This window comes from Falco cherrug, chromosome 3 (assembly GCF_023634085.1).
Source record: "Falco cherrug isolate bFalChe1 chromosome 3, bFalChe1.pri, whole genome shotgun sequence".
Lineage (NCBI taxonomy): Eukaryota > Metazoa > Chordata > Aves > Falconiformes > Falconidae > Falco > Falco cherrug.
In genome coordinates this window covers 44,909,766-44,930,751 of record NC_073699.1, presented here as the reverse complement: position 1 = coordinate 44,930,751, position 20,986 = coordinate 44,909,766, and positions in this window count along the sequence as shown.

The following is a 20,986-nucleotide window of genomic DNA, read 5'->3' as shown; positions in this document are numbered from 1 at the left end:
TCCAGAAAGAAAAACCAACCCAGAAATCTCACTGCAAATCTATATTACAGCATGCCATATGATGGAGAAAAGACTAGCAGTAGTGTGCGGAGATGCAGCCAAGAAGAGGTTACAATTGCATTTCTTCCATTGAGAAGAATGTAGAGAGGTGCAAACTGCTGCTTCTGTCTTGAATTTAATGGATGCTGCACTGTCACCCTGTGGTCAAGATTATCATCCCTCAGCTTGGAAGGTTTTGAGTGAACCATAGAGAAATATCCACTTGTACCTGTTAGCTTGACCAATACACATTTAGCATGTGGGTTGCTTGGTAAGCACGTAAGGAAGGGAAAGGCCAAGTCGGTATGCTGCAACCATGGACTACTCCCAGCAATGAGTTCCTCTAAGTGCAGGCATCAATGGGGTGTCACCTCTCTCTGATGGCAGCACAAGTCATAGTTGTATTGACCTTGTCACACTGCATGGTCAGCAGTCCTGGCAGGCAGGTCACAGTGTCAGGGTTATCACTAACCAAAGGCCTTTGACAGCTTTACCTACGAATTTCTGGTCCCTTAAAGGAAAAGATGGAGTCACATCACATGCCACACCACCTTCAAGGGCCAGACACCGTTTTGGGCATTGCCCTGAGCTTCCACCAGTGGTAAGGTGATACAGTTTGGTCCTGTAGCTTAAGCCCGAATACAGTCTACCTCAAATGCTGAATATGTCAAGTCTTCCTTGTTTGTAAAAGCAAACCAAACTAAAGACAGTTGGCAGCCTTAATTAAAATAACCTTTAAAAATTATATATGTTCTTTCACCTCAAAAATAAAATTATAAGGATTCATTAGTATTATTTCTAGAAATTAAAGTAACAATTATACATGGTTTGGGGGTCTCAAAAGCTTTTGCCATGTTGCTTCCCCAATTTCTTTTATTTTTTTTCTGCCAGATGAAATAAAAATACTAATGAAATGGAGGTAAAATCAAATAAGGAAAGCTCACTATAGTTTTAATCTGGTCTTAATGTATAATAAAAACATCCTGAAATCTGAAACATAAATAACTGAATATATAAATAGTATTTTCTGCATTTACTATCAGAAAATTTATAGGTTTATAATTATTATTAGATTTGAGGTTATTTTTCCTAAAAATTTGCTTCCTTTCTAAATTTCTTTGTTAAACCCCTATTATGTCTTTTTCACCAGTTTTTGGTCACCAAAGAATCATAGAATCACAGAAAGGTTTGGGTTGGAAAGGACTTTAAAGATCATCTAGTTCCAACCCTGCTGCCATGGGCACTAGACCAGGTTGCTCAAAGCCCCATCCAGCCTGGCCTTGAACGCTTCCAGGGATGGGGCATCCACAGCTTCTCTGGGAAACCTGTTCCAGTGTCTCACCACCTTCACAATAAAGAATTTCTTCCTAACAGCTAATCTAAATCTACCTTCTTTCAGTTTAAAGCCTTATCACTACATCCCCAATTGTCCTATCGATACATGTCCTTGTAAAAACTCCCTCTCCAGTATTCTTGTAGGCCCCCTTTAAGTATTGAAAGGCCACTCTAAGGTGTCCCTTGAACCTTGTCTTCCCCAGGCTGAACAACCCCAAACCTCTCAGCCTGTCTTCACAGGAGAGGTGTTCCAATCTCCTGAACATCTTTGTGGCCCTCCTCTAGACTCACTCCAACAGGTCCACGTCCTTCTTATGTTGGGGGCCCCAGAGCTGAATGCAGTACTCCAGGTGGGCTCTCGTGAGAGCAGAGTAGAGGGGGAGAATCACCTCCCTTGATCTGCTGGTCACACTTAGTTTTGTGCAGCCCTGGATATGGATGGCTTTCTGGGCTGCAAGTGCACATTGCCATGTCACGTTGAGCTTCTCATCAACAAACGTCCCCAAGTATTTCTCCTCAGGGCTGCTCTCAGTCCATTCTCCAGCCAGCCTGTACTTGTGCTTGGGATTCTTCAGACCCATGTGCAGGACCTTGCACTTGGCCTTGTTGAATTTCATGAGGTTTGCATAAGCCCACCTCACAAGCCTGTCAAGGTCCCCCTGGATGACATTCCTTCCCTCCAGCATATCAAGTACACCACACAGCTCAGTGTTGTCAGCAAACATGCTGAGGGTACGCTCAAACCCAGTGTCTGTTTCACCAGCAAAGATGTTAAACAGCACCAGTCACAGCACAACTCCTGAGGGACGCCACTCACCACTGGTCTCCACTTGGACATCGAGATGTTGACCACAACTCTTTGAGTGAGACCATCCAGCTACTTCCTTATATACCAAGAAGTCCATTCATCAAATCCATGTTCTTCAGTTCACAGAGAAGCATGTTGCGCAGGACAGTGTCAAATGCTTTGCACAAGTCCAGGTAGATTATATCAGTTACTCTTCACTCATCCACCAATGGCTGTAACACTGTTGTAGAAGGCTGCCAGATTTGTCAGGCACGATTTTATCTTAGTGAAGCCATGTTGGCTGTCACCAATCATGTCCTTATTTACAGAAAAGGAAAAGAAACATCATAGTTGCTCTAACAGAAGCAGGTGCTTATGAAAACCACTGTATCCTTCATTATAATCTGCTGATGTGGTACAGGACTTTTCCTCTCTACATACATTTTAAAAGGAAATTATAGTTATCTCAGGGCTTCCCCTTCCCCACCCCCACCCCCCTTGGTGTGGAAAAGTGAGAGTCTTCATACAACTCCACTACATAATTGACTGACAATTTGATGCATATCTTCTTCAAAAAAGTGTTGTCTGAGCCTTCTTACCAAGAAATCCTAGAATTTCCAGCTGCTTCTATCTCCTTTGCTGTATTTATACTTTTAAAAAAAATATCCTAAAATATTACAAAGGATCTTGAAATGAGATTCATATAAACACTGTCAAGTACCAGGAAGATAAGAAAGTAGGTATGAAAGAAAGAAGAAAGATTTATTTACGTACTTAAGAACATTAAGACATGGTATGAGGTCAGGTCCATACAGCTCTGTAGCAGATGTTTGGAGAAGGGTATAAGGAAAGACAAGCATTTAGTGTTGTCCTTTGAGGAACCATCATTTCTGCAAAATGTTTCTTTGAATACGAGAAAGGTATGGTTCCTGTTTCACATTTTTGTCAAGGCCAAAGAAAGGAGTGTTTTTATAAGCAAGATAGAAAACAACCTGGTGAGTGATAGCTGTGCTGATGGGCAGGAAAGACTGTATTTCAGAAAGATGGTGTAGAAAGAGTCAGAAAGCTGGACAGTTACCTAGTTGGCTTAGAGACAAGACTATAGCATAAACTCAGAAATACAAGTAATGTCTAAAGTGTAAACCTGTTTAATGGTATCTGTAATGCAGTAACTTTTATTATATGTGTTTCTGCAGCAAAATTATTAGGCTTAAAAAAAGATCTATAGAGACTGAAGTAATTCTATGATATCTTTTAAACTTTTTTTTAATGGAGCCACTTCATCCCAACTGGAGTAATTCACTGAAGTGACGAGTATCACAGATGGAGCTGACAGCAATACTGACTTACACAATATAATATAAAAACCTGTGAGAGTTTGAATTCATTTTGTATTAATGTTGTAAACAACTCTGGGGAGGACACACTGCAGTAGTGATTTGTAAATCACTAGAACAAGGTGCAAAGTTAGTAAGCAGTCTTCCTTGGCCTCATATTTATTTGTTATTTGTTTAATATTTTTGGAAATTCAGCAAACCAGTGGACTCATATGGAACGGTTCTTCAATGATCCGTTTTTACCACTTGAGATGGATAATGAGATCATTTTTACCACAATGATCAAGTATTTACCACTTGAGATGGATAAACAGCTATCTGGTCATATCCCCTGAGATCTTTTTTTCTGTTCCTCCTTGTAAGAAGTATATGTACACCAAGACCAGAATTTCAAAGTAATTTGAGAAACTAATGGAACTTAGACTTCTATCTTTAAACATACTGAACTTACTTTAGGTGCCCTGCCTGCATCTTTAGGTGCCAAAGTACTTCTTCAAATGTGAAAAAGCTGTCATGAAGGTTTTCAAGATGCAGTTTAGCAAAGCTCAGTGAAGACATCAATTGATTTTGAAGCTCATATCCATTCGTGCTGACCAAATTCACCCCATCAATGTTTGTGGAAAACAAACAAAAATGGGTATTCGGGTTTTCATGTAACTCTGAAAGAATAAAAAATGGGACAGCCTATTTAGTGAGTATTACTTGTTTTAACTAATGTCCCACCCATGTTACTAACCATCATTCACATATTCAGAACTAGATGTTAGAAATTATTACATGTACCCACATGCCTACATCTATGTACACTAGGCTACCACATCCAAGTCTATCTTATGTCCCCTATGATCTTTTGCTAGGGCAGGATAAATTTGTATCAGTGCCTAATCTCTGAATGAGTGTCTGATCTGTGTATGTGCAGAAAATATTTGGCCTGTGGTGCTTCAACCTTAAACACATTTCTCATTGACTTGGTCACCAATTTATCTGTCCTTCACTGTGAATGAATGGCCATATTTTCAGCTGGAATTAAATGAGCACAGGTGCTATGAACCAAGAGAAAGATGTCTTAAAAGTGTGTTACTAATTATTTATACACTTCATCAAAGCTTCAGTGCTCTTGCTGTGCAACTCATAATCCTTGTCTAGCCATGGCCCTATCCTTTTTTAACTTTTCCTTTTTTTTCTGTAATAGTCTTTTAGATAAAAATAATTGGGTACTTAAATATTTCTAAAGCTAGCAATTAAAAAATATTTTATTGCATAACTAATATATCTTGCAATGAATACATTATGGGAAAAGAAGGCTGCCAAGCAGTCCACAAATTATAATCTAAATACGAGTGCCATGTCTTCTGCATACACCTTATAAACAGCACAGAACAGTGTTACTGAAGCCACTGATGATACAGTAGAAATGTGGTCATTTACTATGAATTCCGTGTTCTGTAAATGCTGAGCAGAGGCAAAACAGGTTTAAATTGGATGAGTCTGTCACCAAAATCTAAAATTAAACACATATCAGGGGAACAAATCTTGTATCCACAACTCAGAAGGAAAGTAAGGAACTGTTGTACTCTGTATGAAGTACATTTATTTGTTGATCTTCAGTCCACCAGTTGTATCATTATATATGCATGGTTATACACAGCATAATCTCCTGACCTGTAATGACTGGGTTATTTCAAACTGTTAAGGAAGAAAACTTATCCATCAGTGGTCTAAATTGCTATTAGAATGAAAGAGTAATTTGTGATGGGAAGGAATTTTGAAACAAGGTGAACTCACTCTCTCACCTTCTGTAAATTGCTGTGGAGCAATTACAACAGACCTAACTATCTGAGGACACAGTAAGGATTTGTGGGAGATAATTAGTAATATGAAATATTCAGACTACATAATTCCCACTTAAAATACCTCAGGTGGTCTTCAAAACTTTTTGGAAAGGCTAAGAGCTGAGGGCAGTTTTCATTTAGCTAAGGTTACACTACCCAGAGCTCTGTAAAGGGGCCTTGATATGTAAAAGAATAGCCATATTTAGTCTTATGATAAGAATATTCAAATGCACTGCAAAGCTGGGGCATGACTCTGTATCATATAGTTGCAAGAGCACGCAGCAGGTCAAAACTTGAGTCTGACAACTGCTTTCAGGATTGCTAATGCATTTTACTATCTGTTGCCCATAATATATAGGAACTGTCTTTGAAGCATGGGCTAGACTCGTGTTCCCAGGCCCTGTGCTTTCTGACCCTATGGCTCTTATTTTCCTTGTAGTAGATTAGGTTGAAAAGAAACGAAAGAGTGTTTTCCCCTCCAATATCTCTGCCCCCTTCACCATTACCCCAGCAGTAGTTCTATTTAGCTGATAACACAGGAGCATTGCTGGCTGATTCATCTTCAGGTGAAGAAAGGGATCAAGACTGGCTGCCTTCCATTCACTCGGGCATAAACCACATGACTAGACTGTGAAAGAAGTTAAAAAACAGCCATCCTGGTTTCAGCTAGGACAGAGTTAATTTTCATCTTAGTGGCTGGTGCAGTACTGTGTTCTGGATTTGGTGTGAGAACAATGTTGGTAACAAACACTGATGTTTTCGGTTGTTGCTGGGTGATGTTTATACTAAGTCAAGGACTTTTTGGCTTCTCAGGCCCTGCCAGCCAGAGGGCTAGAGGGGCACGGGAAACTGGGAGGGGACACAGCCAGGACAGGTGACCTGAACTGGCTAAAGAGGTATTCCATACCATATGGCTTCATGCTGAGTATATAAACTGGGGGGAGAAGGAGGAAGGAGGGACATCCAGCATTAGGGCGTTTGTGTTCCCGAGTGACTATGATGCGTGATGGAGCCCGGCTTTCCTGGGGATGGGCGAACACCTGCCTGCCCATGGGAAGCAGTGAATGAATTCCCTGTTTTACTTTGCTTGTATGTGCAACTTTTGCTTTACCTATTAAGTTGTTCTTATCTCAACCCTCGAGTTTCACATACCCTTCCGATTCTCCTCCCCATCCCTCCGGGTCAGGGGGAGTGAGCGAGTGGCTGCATGGTGCTTGGTTGCTGGCCAGGGCTAAACCATGACAACAGCCCTGCCTCCTCCTGATATTGCATTGCAATTGCAAAAGTCAGTTTTTGAGTGAAATCAAGTCTCTCCCTACCTTCAGGGGTGTGGATGGAGGCACCTCTCCGCAGCCCTGAATCAGTAGAAAATTTGAAGAGGTATCCTTTTGCTTATAATTTTGAACTGTCAGACTTCAAGCATCACACATTACACAGTCTGCACATCTATCTGATGCTGTGTCTCCTCTGCTTAGCTTCCTGGGGTAGCTTGGATTCTGTCCTAATACTCTGTATCCTCCTATGCATTGTCTACGGACCTTAAATGCCTAACTGCTGGGTGTTCTCTCTACCTCTTAAGCCAGATACTAGAAAGATACGTCATCTAAGTTAGCAGCCAGACTAATTTTTGTGCCATGTCCCCAAGACGCAGAATAATCCCAATGCCACTGAATTCACTAGAAGTGACCTCATGAGATTGCTTTCAAGCATCAGAGACTGTCCTGTACACTCAAACAGGTTAAACCAACCCAGGTGGTATTTGAAGAAAAACTGAGAAGTTTGGGATAATGCTTAGGTTTTACTTAAAATTAAAAGAACTTTGAAAAATATCCACCTACTATCTAAAAAGGCTAATTTCTGGAAAACCTGCTTTTTCCCTACATAAACCATTGGAAGGCTATTAGATTTTCCCCTTCTGGTCTCCACATAAAAGGAGAGGATTGCTTAGCTAGCTACACAGCTTGGCAGGGCTAGAGTTGGCTTGTGGATGTGGCTGCTAATTTTCAGAGCTAGACTTCTGAGGGCAAAGATTTATGCAAAAAGGGAGAACACGTTAATGCAAGCATATCAGGACTTAACTATTCCACCAGAGAAAAATTTTCTGGTTTCATTAGAGGTTTTCCTAATGGCTTCAGCTTATCTTTCAAAGGCTAAGCACAGCTTCAGGTGCTGTTTTGGACGAGAGACAGTGCAACACTATCAGAAGGATTTCCAGTATGATGAACAAGAAGATTTTGGCAGTGTATGCAATGGCTCCAGGGACAGCCTCACTAAACATCTTGATACAAAAATGGTATCGCATTTAAATGTTTGGTTTCCTTGGGTATTATTCATCACTACTTCTTGCATGTAGTGATCTTATTTGAAATGATAACATCTACTACAATATACTACTTCATCTCACTAAAAGATATGTCAATAAACTCTTCATACTCAACCATATGAAAGATTATGATTATAAATTCAAACACATCTTTTCATGATTAGAAGCTACTTATCTCTTGAGTGGCTCACCAACTGTATGACATTTTTTATCAGACTGGGGAAAAGAGCTTGCCACTGAAAAACAGAAAAGTGCTCTAAAGAATCTTCTGGAAGTCATTGTCTTTCACAGTTTTATAGTCAAGATATTTAGTGTCTTTGTTACTTTTAATTAAGCTTGTACTCCTGGCTGTCCACTTACATTTTTCTAGACTAAAAGACCTGGTAGAAGTTTATATAAGTAGAAGTCTTGGCATGAATTGTTTTGACTTCAGTCATCCATTGGTATGAATTCATGGACTGAATGTCGTATGAATGTGGTCTCCATGCAACATACCCCTCTGGACCTGCTCAGCATGTTTCAATTTCATTTCCTAATGTGAGACAGAAAATAAGAACTATTACTACAGGTAGCAGTACACTCAAGTTTAGGAGAAAGTTATAGTGCAAATTGTATACCTCGCTGACTTTTTTTACCCAAAGCCCTCCAAGAGAAACCCAAAGAATTTCCATCACAATAAAAATCTGATGATGTGAATGAAATTGTAGAGATTTAAAAATATGGACATCTATCTGGACTGCTATTAACATAATACACTCTTGGAATAGGATGTGTAAATGCACAGTTTGCATGTGCATATGTGTGGTTTAGTTTGTTTATTTTTATATAACTGAGCCATTTACGATTTATAAGTAAAGTTTCTTGGAATTCTTTGCACTTCAGATAACTTTACAGTTTTGAGATTGGAGACAATTTCCAGCTGCAAAGCTGAGTTAAAAATTAACAAAGCTCCACTAATTTATTGGATTAAACACTCACATACAGGTAGATCCAGTGGAAAAATCCAAGCCTGAAATGAAATATTTAACCATAAGCAATTCTTTATGCTTCTAATACTTTGTACATGATAGCTGATTAAGGTTCTTGTCTGTATTCTAATGATGTAATCTTGAATGTCTGGCATATTACCTTGCTTCCAGATGACTGAAAGTGAATTTTCAAAGTAGTGCATGAGACACAGGGGCACAAATCCTGTTAGTAGCTAATGTGATTTTTTTGCACCTCCTATGCACCACAGTGAGAGACCCAACCTTGAAATTTTCATTATCTATATTTGTTCAAAGATGATGTCTTGTAAATAAAGACCCTTCTGAACTGGCCAAATGATCTGTGTCTGAAAGGTTAAACCCGTAATTACTAAATTGATCTTACAGATGTCCAATGCTGTTTCTTATTCCATTTCCTGTTTCCTATCTTATTCCTCTCCCATAAGAAGAAAACAGGATACCTCCACCCATCACCATCAGCATCTTCAGAAAGTGTGGCACACATGACATGTCAGCTTGATTACTTTCTCTAGGAAAGGAAACTCCAGCTTTTTTCATAGATATGCTTATATGCATGCTTCCCTCCAAGAATGCAAATAGTCCTGTTCAGCCAGGGGGGATAGGGGAACAACAGTAAATGTGTAAAAAGGAATAGACAGCATTACAAACCCTTTACATATTTACTGTCTTGATAGACTCGGCATGCTTTTTTAATCTGATTGTTTATCATGGATATTTTCATTCTGTATTAAATCTGTCCACTTGTGTGACTCCTGCTAGAGAAAATGGCAGGCATCAGTCACATATTGGCTGAGGCAAATAAGTATTAGCATTTACGTCTTCAGTGTCATCCTTAAAGCTTTTCCACTTCTTGTTCTTCTAATTCTTGATATTCTCTTTGCCATGCAAATGTCCAATCTCTTTTATTTCTCTAAAAACTACCATATCACAATAATATCTTGATGAAATTGTTGCCATGGGCTAATTCGTATCTTGCAGGGAAAAAAAAAATCAGTCTTTTTGTTTTAAAATGTTGTACGACAAAGACATATTGGGAACATAATAACATAAACAAGTCACATTTATACCTTTAAAAATAGTTAGGCTGCCTTGCTTCGTAACTCCCAATGAAGGACTTAAATTTTCAGGTGAGACCTAAAAACTTCCCTGTGACCAAGTTTACTGCTTTTAAAGTTAAAATCAATTTAGTTTATACATTCAGAAATTCCTTGCTATTTTTCTACACAGCAGAATACCTTTCTGCTAAGTATTTGCAGAATTATACATATTTCCAATTGCTTTTTTTAAGGAATATGCAAATTGTTTTTTCTTCTTTCATTTGTTTGAATAGAATAAGTAATTAATTTTTTCAGAAGATAATCAATTTCTAATTCCATGTGCAACACTGTACACATTTTAAAGACAACTTTTTTAAGAAGTGTTTTGCTCTTGTTTTAGAAAATACATTTATTAGTAACCATGAAGTAAAAGCTATTCCTTAGCAGTAACAAAAAGGGATAATGATAATAGCATGCATAAAGCTTCTAACCATAGTACTTCAGGCAGTGAAGTACTTCTTATGGTTAAATCAGTGTGCAGTTGTCACAACCCCACATTTTTCAAGTTGATAAATATTAGACCTCTCTTTCCATCAGAAAAACAGTTTTGTTGAGACAAAAGGAGTATTCCAAAATTATGCAGAAAATCAGTGATAATACCACTTGAGATCTCCTGATTCTGAAACCATAGGTCAACCCAACTAGACCATACTTCTTTAAGAAAAAAAAGTTTATCTTATTTCTGAGTATTTTCTTAGGAAATTAATGAAGTAATGACTGCTGTGAATATTGTTCTCCATATTTTTAGTCATTTCTTTATGGAAATATGATAATTGCTGGTAATTTAACTTCTGGTGACTTCTTTTCCCCCAAAAGGTTTGAGGTGGTGGTGAAGACATAAGAGAAGAAGCATCAGGAGCCAAGCAGCTAAGAGCACTTCCTTGAACCTGTGCTTGTAGTTGCAATGACAAAAGGAAAGCTTCAATAATTTTGACCCATTTATCTGGTGAAAAGATGCTTTGGAATTACACATGCCTGCAGATGTTGGTGATGATTGCCTAAAAGGAAGCAATAAGTAAACAAATAAATAAACCCAGGGATTTTGGAAAATGAAAAAAATCTTGGATATTTTCTTATGAATTTCAACAAGAAGGAGTTCATACAAAATCTTATAAAGGCTGAGCAGAAGAAAAGAAAAATCATTGGGGAAAGTGGGTTCAAAACCGTATACGAGGCTTCTGGTCAGTCCTGTTCTGCTCTGATGTCTCCATCAAATAACCAGAGACTCTTTCATGGTTAAAAAGATAGATATCCTACTATTATTGCATATATTATCAGAATTCCCCTTGATATCAGTATTTCAAAGCTTCAGGCTGAACTCTGCTTTTTTGGGCACAAGTTTATGGCAGTCACAAGTAACTCCTCTGAACAGCATTTAAGGAGTTAAAATGCTTTAAAAATAATGTTCTTCTTCTGAAGAACCAAGGGCTTTGAATAATCATCTCAGTGCAAAGTAGAAACCAATCATCCACCCACATTCCACAGCATATAGCAGAGGAGATATAGTTTGAGCCATTGTTTAAAGTGCAGATTATCATTTATGTACCATTCAAAAGACTTTGGAGGGGCCTAAAAATTACTTTTTTGTGCTTAGATTATAAGATTCAGATTTTCAATGAGAAATAAAAATTAGTAATGAGAAGATAATTCTTGTTTCACTGGACTTCTTGGTTGGTCTGCAAAGACCTGAGACATCTTTGATAGAGAACACATACAAACATTTTCCGTTGCTGCAGGATTAATAAAACCTATTGTGTGCAATTCTGTACATGAGTAAGATTAAGGAATTTAAATTTTAAGCACAACTACTTTGGAAAAAAGTGAATGGGAAAAGTGAATTGGAAAAACTGAGAGGAGTGGCTGATGCACCAGCAGGCTGTGCTGCCATTCAGCAAGACCTGGACAGCCTGGAGAGCTGGGCACAGGGGAACCTCATGGAATTCAACAAAGGCAAGTGTGAGGTCCTGCACCTGGGGAGGAACAGCCCCACGCACCAGCACAGGCTGGGGACAGACCCACTGGAAGGCAGCTCTGCAGAGAAGGGCCTGGGAGCCCTGGGGGACAGCAAGCTGGCCATGAGCCAGCAGGGTGCCCTGGTGGCCAAGGAGGCCAGTGGGATCCTGGGGTGCATTAAGAAGAGTGTGGCCAGCAGGTCGAGGGAGGTGATCCTCCGCCTCTCCTCTGCCCTGGTGAGGCCACATGTGGAGTGCTGTGTCCAGTTCTGGGCTCCCCAGTTCAAGAGAGACAGGGAACTACTGGAGAGGGTCCAGCGGAGGGCTACAAAGATGATGAGGGGCCTGGAGCACCTGCCTGAAGAGGAAAGGCTGAGAGAGCTGGGCCTGTTCAGCCTGGAGAAGAGAAGACTGAGAGGGGATCTTATCAATGCATACAAATTTCTTGAGGGCAGGTGTCAAGAGGATGGTGCCAGGCTCTGTTCAGTGGTGCCCAGAGACAGGACGAGGGGCAACAGGCACATACTGAAACACAACAAGTTCCTTCTGAATGTGAGGAAGCACTTCTTAACGTTGAGGGTGATGGAGCACTGGCACAGGCTGCCCAGAGACGCTGTGGAGTCTCCTTCTCTGGAGACATTCCAAACCCACCTGGATGTGATCCTGTGCAACCTGCTCTGGGTGAACCTGCTGTAGCAGGGGGTTGGGCTAGGTGATCTCCAGAGGTCTCTTCCAACCTCAACCATTCTGTGACTCTGTGATTCTCCTAAACTGTGTTTTATTCAGGAGTTTCAGTTAGATTTTAAGGTCCCTGAAAGCATCCCTCCTATTTTTATTCTATTTTCATGTCTTTTATCATATACCAAATGCACTTGAGATGTTAACATTTGATATTATTAGTTTAAGAAAGAGTTGAAATGAAAAGCTTTTACTATTTGAGTGATAATTAGAGTAAACCAACATCTCAGTTTTTCTTTGTATATTAATACCTGTTATAACACCAGACCTGTTATGCTATATCTATAGAAAACAATTCTGCAAACGTCTCGGACTCACAAGTTGTTGACTTACAGGTACATTCCAAAGGGAAGTCCTCTCTTTCTCAAGGGCATGCAGATGACAAATACCAGCTATGTGGTGAACTCTTAAGAAAAGTGGAGGAGTGATCTCTGACTGTAAAACAAATTGTCATTAAACTTCTCTTAACATTAAAATAGAACGAAGGTTATACTGCATCCATAATCAGGTTTTCTGTTTTCTGATAGTGCCTGGTGAGAATAGCAAAATCAACATTTTAAGAAAGTGCATCTTAAATCTCTCCTAGAATGTCAAAATTAAAACAAAGGAGAGGATCCATAAAACCAAATAAGACGCCAAAGTGAAAGAAACATGTCAAAACAGTGTAGTTTTCCTAAATCCTCTGATGAAGGTGTAAATTGCCAGTCTGACACAACTGCCAGTCTGAGCATCTCTGGTTAATAATCTTTAATCATAAAAATAACTCTTTGAAGCAGTAAGACAGATGGACTATCTATTCTGAAATTTCACTGCCCCAAAAGTAATCTGTTATGCTTATATCACTATTTAAACTGTTATTAGGTGTTGACATGGTAGTAAAAGTGTATTTGTGCAATGTTGGAAGAATACTTTCTGACTTATTTTATGGAGTTTTGTTAAGCCTGACTTGAAACAAAGATTTATTTTCTATTCTAGGGAAACATCTCAAGAGCAGGGTTAGCTATAAATGGAACTGACTGCCCAAGGAGGCAACAGTTTAGGAAGAGATCGGGCTTAGCAAAGTTAGTCTTCTCATATGTCAGAGTACTGAGTACAAAAATCCATGAGGTTTCATTTAGTCTCTTGCTGTGAAGCTATGAATTCTCCCTATTGCCATATTATTTCAACTATTGATAAATAATTGAGAAATTATTTGGTAATGGATTTTTTTTTTTTGTGAGTGTTACAAACAGTTGACTATGAGACATATGAAACTGCTGTAGTGATACACTGGGTCTTCCAAGAACCCAGCTCCATCTAAGCTCCAGGGTCTTTTCAGCACTGTATGACCAAATCTTTTCTTAACTTGTCTCAATACTCCTTGAGAAGATCAGCTGACTCAGTCCTCTGATTTTATACAATTTATTCCTCAGATCCTAAAAAGATAGTCTTGGAAAGCCGCTTTAGCCTTCAAAGTTGCAGAGGTCTCGATATCTGATATTTTGCATAAAAGCAGTTACACTCAATTCACTTAGAACAGGTGATGTGTGCAAACCTAAATAGCCAAGTACTTTGCACAGATATTCTGGAGTGTTAAAGGCTACAAGCTTGGCGTCATAACTTAAAAGCAAACTACTTACCCGTGCTTTACAAATTGATGGGTAGGTAGCCACTGGCTGCTCACAGACAGTTTTCTCTCCATTTGCAGTCTATGGAAGATACAGCAGGAGATGCATGTGGACCATGACCAAAGGGCCAAAGCAAGGTCTAGAACTCGTAAGTCTCCAAAGAACAAATTCATTCAGATAAATGTACATTTCACACAGATGGAAGTCTAGCAATTTTTTTAGAGCTTCAAGATGTCCTTCAGAGAAACAGACATTTTCTTGTGTGCCCTAAAATGGTGCTTAGCTGAGATTCTCCAGCCGGCATGAAAAGCACTCATGTATGGTGATTATGATGATGGCAGTGAACGACTTGTGCAAGCACATTGCACTCTGGAAATTAGAGTATGTTGTTGGAGGCTGTGATGAGGTTTTTTATAAGCTTTATTTTAAAGCCCTTATGTGCTCGCTGTTTCTTAGCCACTGCTCATGAGGCCAGATAGAAAAAGAAGGAAAAAAAAAAGAATTGGTCATATTTTTCTGCATATCATAATTAAAGAAGAAAGAACAAAATTCCCAAACAAATTCTACTTTGCCTATTATCATTGTAGAAATATCAATCTTGGCCTTTGAGATATGGCTCATTTCAAATAATAAATAGATGTTTTTCTCTGGAGATCGAGTCAATATACACTTCCCTTTAGCTGTACAATAAAAAAATGTCATGCTATGAGACTTATAGTTTTCCTAATTTTCCACAGTCCTGGCAGATATTGACTGTGCACATACTGATATTTACATGAATGTAATCAAGCAAATGTAGTAGCTGACTGGTATTTCTTGCTGAATACAACCCGTGTATATGTTATTTGATGTATGTGACTCATTTCTAGGATTAATCTGATCATAACAATTTTTGTTGTGTATTTCTCTGAAAGAGTAAAAGAATGGCTTGGGAGGTGAAAAAGAATAAATCCAGGATTAAAAATTCAGGATAGCTCCATGAGAAACCCCCATCCACAGCCATATATCAGTAGGACCCCCCAGTCATCTCCCAACAGCCCAAAGGGTCAGTGCACAGGGTGTTTTGTGGGGAAGGCGATACATGCTGCTGAGTAACACTGCTTCAGGCCAGGTACCCCTCTGTGGTACTCTGAGATGGTCCCTGGTCCTGTTCTCTCTTGTTCTGCTGCCTGTGATAGATTATCTATCTACCAATGAAAGGAAAAAATACTATTTGTGTGGGATTCCTGAGTAACAGCTCCATATTCTGGGTCTCAGCTCTATATTTTTGATAGTTCAGTGGATCTTTTTCAAAACTACTGCTCCTGGATTCAGGTAGTTTCATGGACACCTAAACTTTCACTTTTTAAGCTTCCAGCTTTTCTGGTTCAAAAAGGAAGAACAAATTGAATCTAGAAGTTCAAAAATATACCACAAGGCAAGAAATCCTTCATTTACACCATTTTTACCGCTTGCAATGCTGTATGTTAGAAATCTTCTCTTATTCAGAAAATTAACATCCAGAGCAGCTGTGGCTGTAGTCTTATTAGTTGTAAAACCTCACAAATATCTTCGAATATCAGTCTAACACTCTTTTATAAAGGCATGTCAATTAATAGACTGTAAAGATGCATAGTTGTTTCATGAAGAACATGTCTTATGCAACCAAAATCTTTTGCAGAAATGAGAACATCTCCAATTATTTTCCATGTAACTTCCCTATGATGATCAGTAAACACCCCTCAAGAAACCTGTAAATAAAAATAAAGACTATTTTTCACCATAAACTGTAATTACTTTAATTATAGGATAATTATATAAATAATGTGTTTGAAAGCAGCTTTCATTTTTTTCTTTGTTTTCTAAATATTATCATCTTTCTGTGTCTTCTGATGTGTAAACAGGAAACATTTAAGTTTAGATGAAGAGCAGGTGAACTGCCTGTTAATACAAACTGAGACAATCAAATCATGATTAAGCTATTGAAAACTACACAACTAACAGACAATTTTTAAGTGAGCAGGTATACTTAGTCATTGTAACTTTAAAATGGAAAATTTTAATTAAGTTCTAAAACACATCTATATTAACAGGACTGGTCTATCATTGACAACCATGACAGAAATTTCTGTACAGATTTATAAATTCAGATTTTATTTCAAAAGTGTCACTGGAAGAGTAAAAACTTCCAGAGATTTTCCTTAGAGGAATGATTTGGGATTATATTACTGTAAATACATTCTGTAAATAAATTGCTTCAGTATCCAAAAGAACATGAAAAAATAAATATCAATGCCCAGGTAATGAAAGTGGATACAGGTTTTATTTTTTTGCGTTTTAGATACTCCATTCATGACCTTGAGTTTTATAGCTCTGTATACCACCTGGTATGTTAGCTGTGCAAATGTCACATCTTGTGAAAGTCATGGTCCTTGGCAACATTATAGTAGGTAAATTCACTTGTGTGGCACTGAAGTGACTAAATCCACAAGTTTAATTTCACATGCCTAATAGTGATTGATAAGTGAACTCCATACCGCTTAAATTAGAAATAGATAAACTTTGTTTACCTGCATTTAGCTGTGACTGTCCTGTGAGCTCAATGTACATCAGAAATGCCATTTACTTCTGCTTCAGGCTCTCCTGTATAACATGGTAAATACTCAGATGCCAGAATTCCCTGCAATCAGTTCCCATTGCTATTCAAAATACCTATATTTCCAAGATTTTGAAATGGGTGGTCGTCAAATATTCTGAAAAATTTAGCTGCCTGTGTAGTTTACTAAATATCAATGCACTTTGTTAACAAGTTAGAAAATTCCGATCAGTGCTAAGCAATATGAATGTAATGTGTGAATTCAGCTAGTGAGTAGATGTTAACACTACTAGAACGGCTATAAGACAGTCCTCATACTATCTTGTTCTTTAATAGCATCAAAAATATTTTATACCATAACTGTAAATGTTGCACATATATATATCTTGGTCATAATTTCTAAACCGAGAAAACTCAATTTTATTGCTTCTTTCAGTATCCATATGAGCTACTGGCACATATACTTCTGGATCCATTTTTTTGTGAGCTCAGTTCTATCCTAGATGCAAAGTCTACACTGGGGTAATATCACTGAAAATCACAGGTCACATGCAAATGAAAAAGTTTCCAGCCCCAATTCAGAGCCATAAACAGTGGCTTACAATCTATTACCAATGTTTGGAAATCTTAACATCAAAACATATTCCTCCCTGCTATCTGTTTTATTAGCAATCCTTTGGACTCACAAAAGAATTGGCTTTTGCACAGTCACACCCAATGGAAGTCTCCGTGAATCTCTGCGGAGGTCACAGTTAGATCCCACAGTGACAAATCTCTAATATGCTTAGAACTGACAGCAGACCTCAAGCCAGTCTTCCTTCACTGCACAAAAAAAAAGGGATTTCTTTACTTGCAGATGGAAGCTGTTCATGCTTTTACGGAGAAAAGACTGTCATATGCCAAACATACTTTTGCAGTTCATTTGTATGTGTCCTCTTGCTAAGACCCTTAAAATTTGAATGTAATCAGACTGATTTTCCTTATTTCTCATTTTAGGGAGACATTTCTTTGTACTTGTTTCTTACGGAAAAATGAAGAATGGGTCAAACAGCGGACTTCCTTGGCCTTTGGAACATGCCCGACTATTGAATATGTATATATTTATATACTATGTGGCATATCTGGAACAAACATTTACTGTTTATCTGGCAAAGGAGACAACACAACCACCTATGAGCGTACAGCTACCTGTGTATCAGTACTTACACATACTGGTATGACGACTAACATACAACACAGCGAAAGAACAAACCCATTGCAACAGCAATGAGAATCTCTTCAGCAGCTGACATCTCTTCACACTTGTGAGTTGAAAGCACAGAGCAATAAATATCGTAAATGCAGAACTAGGGGCGAGAAATGCCTATTTACATTTAATAGGACTTTGTAGACTTCCTTGGCCTGATCTCAGTGACATGGTGTGTAAATGATGTCATTTCACTCATTTAAAAGGAGTTTCTCTTTTATCCAGAGCTAGCCAGCACAAGCTCTGAAATCACCAGATTGTACTATTCATCAGGAAAATTCTTATTCTAAATGTCTGAGTTTATCCCTTCAGGCATAGTTAACCCATATGTAGTAACAGCATTTCAAATTTTGCTTGGAGCATAAATATGAGGTTAGAGAATTGAAGGAGAGTTTTTATACATCCTTAAAATTTATGTTTTAGCATATAATGAGAAAGTGTCCCCATGTATGAAGATTAGGTACTTATTTCCTCTGCAAGCCCATGGTCATGGCTTTTCTCATCATAAACTGTGTACTTTCATTTCCACTCTTGCTGTTTTTATTCACCTCTCCATTGTTAGACAATTAAGTGGTAGAAGCTGTTGATATTATGTTAAAAATTCATCCCATTTAACTTTTTTTTTTCTAGTCTTGTTCCATTATTTTCATGTGAAAACATGGATGGAAGCATTTAGTAAAATAACAGACATGCAAAATACCAGAAGTAGGACATTTGTAGATTATCTTCAAAACTAATTGCTGTATGATTTAAAGAAATCAAACCACCAACATATTGTAGTTTCTAAGAGTTTTTTCTTGTATATATAGGAACATTTGTGTTGCTTTAAAAGATGTATGTGTATGAGGCATTTCTCAATAAAAAGCATCAAAATAATGCTCAAAAGGTCACTTTGAGCTCTCTTATATGCATGGTAGCATCTGCTGCTTGAAATTAGGAAAGCTAGGAGGATACACATTTTCCTTTAATGGGAAAAGATGGCAATTTCTCCAACAAATAGGTCTGTATGATGGCAGTACAGCTCAGAGAGGGAAAAATTGAGGGGAATTACACTGCAGAACCAACACCTCCAACCCTATGGGAACAAGCTGTCCATGGGACCAGTTGCTATGACTGCGTTTGACAAGTACAGTATACATCCATGCCAAAGATTATTATTATTTTCAGATTTAGGTATCAGGTGCATTAATTTTATGATTTGCATACCTTCACTTAGTATTACTGTCCTTGTTTATTCTTTAAAGGGCACTTATTACATTGCAAATGAAGTATAACAGGCACTATATATGGCTTAAAGCTATAAATAAGTATGCTGCTGTTTGTTTTTTCTTTGAAGTTCTAAGAAACTACTTAAAAACATCAGTAGTGTACTGCAAAAATATGTCTAATGAATTACTGTGTGTCCACATAAACTACGACAATAATGCTGTATAATCACATGTAAAACAAGAGGCTTTTCAGCAGGATATCAGTAGACATCATGCAATGATAACAGCAGGTGTTCTCCTCCTCTGGCCCTAAATTTTATTATGTTTATGGTCTCTTATTCCTACAGATCTCTAGATATGACCTAAAAATAAAAGTGCTCTCTCCAGGTAAACAATGGCACAATCTGTTTAGAAAAAGCTACAAGCTCTTGGCTTTTCTTAGCCCAGCAATTCTGAGTTAACTAGACCTGGCTGATTCAAAGAGTCATCTCTGGATTTACCAGTTGCAAGTAGAATCTCGGGACATCTCAGCGTAGCTGCTCTAGAAAAGGAACTGTACTAGGCACCATGATCAACTTCCTCAGGAAAAATAATTAAGTGTAATTGTTTGAAACTATATCTTCCCATGGTTATTTTTAATAAATGGAATTACATCTAATTTAAACTTGGACCTCAAAAGTCACGTAAATCAGAGATCATATTAACGTCTTGAGGAGTTCCAGGGTAAACCCTGTGTCTTCATATTTTACTCATTCTTTTCAGAATGTCTTTAAATTTAACCACATTCTTTCCAGATATAGTATCTGATTTGGTCATGTCTTACTGGAGCCTAATTTGGACTAGGTAATCCAGTCAATATCTTAATGAATCATATGATGGATCTCCATCAGCTCTGCGAATTTTGGTCTTTCAAAATGCTGAGACATAGAGTGTTGAAATATAGTTAAAGGATAATAAAATTATTCTTTACTTCGAATTCATACAAAAATGGTCAATTTAAATGCATGGCTAGAACTATGATATAGGGTCAGATTCCCAGTCCCAGAAATGCCTGTTTACATCATTTAATCAAAAAAATTGGATTTCTGCTAAAACAGTATAAAAAATGTCAAAAGGTAAGTGAGGGCAAGGACGAGATCCATGGGAACAAGACGATACAGAGAAAACAAGCTAAGGAAACATTAACTAGCAAGTGGTCTCAATAAAACAGATATAGGAGCTAATCCTTCTCCCACTAAAGGCAGTGGCAATTCCACAGTCAATAGCAATTGCCCAGTTCACTCTGATAAGGCACACAGAAATAGTATTTAAAGAAAGGGGAATGTGACACTTAAACTTCATATTTTATGTCAAAACGCTCGTTTACTAGTGCTGTTAGGACCCCCAAATTAAATTGGCTTTTGGTTCATGACTCATTCACAAACAATCCTTGATTTGTCAGTACACTAATACTGTATGTCTTTGATAACTGGTTCAGCTGAATGATTTTTAGTCACCATGCTGTTCATGAACTGCTCATTTTGATTAATCATTATTTGTGGGATGTTATTGGTCATACAGTACATTTTCTGCTTCTTGATTAGCTGACTGAAACTTTAACAAAAGACAATGAGTTATGACTAACAAATAATGAACAGTGAGTAATGAACAATGTATTGCAGGCACAAATTTGGAGATTATTGTGATTCACAGGCACTGTTTTGAATACTGTGAGTGCTGGGCCACAAATATTTGGAAATGTCTTCTGTCATGGTGGCAAGAGTAGCAACAAATCTATGGTCATTAATTTATGCAAATATATTTCTTGAATCATTCCACCAACTTTAACTCTGAAATAGATATATAAACGAATACAACTTCTTTAATGTAGGATGTACAGGAGCTCAAATTGAGAAGTGATTCC